Source organism: Mustela nigripes, chromosome 13, assembly GCF_022355385.1.
Source record: "Mustela nigripes isolate SB6536 chromosome 13, MUSNIG.SB6536, whole genome shotgun sequence".
Taxonomy (NCBI): Eukaryota; Metazoa; Chordata; class Mammalia; order Carnivora; family Mustelidae; genus Mustela; species Mustela nigripes.
In genome coordinates this window covers 110,864,941-110,867,486 of record NC_081569.1, presented here as the reverse complement: position 1 = coordinate 110,867,486, position 2,546 = coordinate 110,864,941, and positions in this window count along the sequence as shown.

The window sequence follows — 2,546 nt, the reverse complement described above, 5'->3', positions numbered from 1 at the left end:
CCCAAGGCTGGTTTAGTCCTTAGATCCTCTCTAGAGGTGACAGTCACCAGGGTGTTTATAATGGAGTCTTGCCAGCTTCAAACTTTCCTCATGACCAAGCTTTGAACTACCAGAAGAAGAGGAACAAATATGGATTCCACATGGCCCGTGAGCAGCCCCTAAATTAAACACTTCACACACATCGCCTGGGTTCCTCCTCAGGATGACCTTGAACAGCAGGTGCTGTTAGGATCTGCGTTTCACACATGAGGAAATGGCGCTCAAAGAACTAGAAAGTGGAGAACCACACCAGACAGCATTGTTCAGTTTTCGATAACTTTAGAGTTGACAAAGCTCTTCCACATTGAATATTTCCTTTTGACTCAGACTCACAACCAGCTGTGAGAATCAACTTCATTTTACAAATAAGAAAACTGAGACCCTGAGAGTTTGAGTGACTTGTAGGAGATCCAAATGTGGGGCCAGCTGGCCCCCGAGTTCAGTTTTCTCCCCCATGGTGCTTCCCATCCATTCTTGCTTCCTATCTGCCCCCGGAGAAAGCCTGTAAGGTATAAACAAGTGATTTCCCCATAGCTGACATACACAGTTCCCTAAGCCAGAGGTCTCTTTCTTGAGAACCTTCCTGTGGGAGACCTCAAAATCTGCCAAGCCCAAAGTGAATCTGGGGAAGCAGAAGGTACAAGAGGGTGTCAATACAGAAGGAAATGACTACTCTGGATTTAACGAAGCCCATGCCACATCCCCTTCCCTTTGGCCCCTGGGCCTCTGCTTCTGTGGGACCCAGCGAGGCAGCTGCCATCTTGGCCGTTCCCTATGAGCTCTTAAACCTCAAACATCATGCACGTGGCTCCCACAGCACCTGTTCCCACCCTCACAGGCCACTCTCTGCCATTCATTCACCAACTAACCAAGGAAAGCTCTGTGAATCTTGGCCACTCTCCATATATTCTCATCTAACTTTCCTTTATTATATGCTTTGTGCTCAGATGTCCTGCTCCCCCAGCATCACAGTGAGGGATCTTATGCTTCTCTCTGTAACCCGGCATGGGTTCCCGCTTAGAAGATTTTTTTTTTTTTTAATCTAGCCAAAGTCAGATTAGTTCCTTTACAGCTATACCCACTCCTTACCAGAAATATCCTTTTTGCTATTAAGTAAGTTTGAATAACTTGTCAGGGGGAGATGCTGGCAATTTCCTTTATGATTCCTCTCACAGTGAAAGTCTCCTCTGCAAGCAGACGCCATGATACTGCTCCACAGAGAAGGATCTGGTCAGTCATAAGCTCAGAGCTCCCCTGCTCCCTTTGGCTAAGAACTGGCCAGTGGAGAATAGCAGGTTCTTTAGTATCTCAGTGAGATCTTTCATTTACCACTTGGAATAATAACATCAACAAAAATAACACAAAGTATTTGCATTGAAGGTTTTCATTTTTCAAAGTAGCTATTGGATGTTAATGCTGTAAAGGGCCTAGAGATAGAGGCAAATCCTCCCATGTACAAATGAGGAAGCAGATGAAGTTCAGAGCACCTCATATTCTGTGAACCTCACAACACTCTTCATGGGTGGGCCACCCCTCATTTCACAGATGAGGGAACAGACACAGAAAGCCACTTGTCCCGAGTGACTCAGCCAATTCAAAGCAGAGCTGGACCCAGGCTTCCAGTTTCCCCCATCCCTGCTCTGGTGCTCTTTCTCCTTGGCTGCAACCTCTCTCCCTTGTCCAAGGAGCCAGTGGAAGGGGTACCGAAGAAACCGGGCCATCCGTGACATTGGATCTGACCTTGGCCCTACTCCCGGAGGCCTTCCTGCCTAGGGCTGGTTTCTGCTCCCACCCCAGCTTCCTTCCCCAACCAGTCTGCCTGGAGTCATGAAGTATGAAAACCCCGACTACCCTAATCATCTGTGACGGACCATTTCCAGCTGAGGGCTAAGTAGCTTCCTGTCACTTCCATTTGTGACAGTATGTGTCTAATCTCCCTACAGCAGCAGGTCCCCTATATTAGGGGACATTTTAGCTCTATGTGAGGGGAATCAGCATGCAGCCCTGTATGGCCCTGTTGGCCTGGGGCAGCTCATGAGGTTCAAGGACTAATCAGGAAGTGGACCTGGCTGGGCCTCCAGCCATAGCTGGCGGACATCGAGACAGTGAGGGACCTGGTGGAAAGGTACTAAGTGCTTGCTGTTCTTGGGGCAGAAAGGGAGAGCCTAAGGAAGGAAAAAGGAGAGTGGATTTCAAGGGACCCACCCCTTCACAGGCAAGTCTTTGTTGACAGCTGCTTCTCAAGGGCCGCCACCCTGCAGCTGGGGAGCAAGGCTGCCCCTGCAGCACGTGATTATGGTGGATCCCCACGTGCTGTGGAGGTCAAGACTAACCCAGATTTCCAGTTCAAGGCACTCAGGTCATGTTAGGAATTCTAGAGGCAACTCTGTTGTCTTTCTGCCTGCCTGGCATCCAGTTCCCTTTCTTCCAGCAACAGCACCCTGATTCATCTCAAGGGCTTCCCAACTCTCTGTCCCGGTGGTTCAGCCTCCAATGGCTTTCCAATC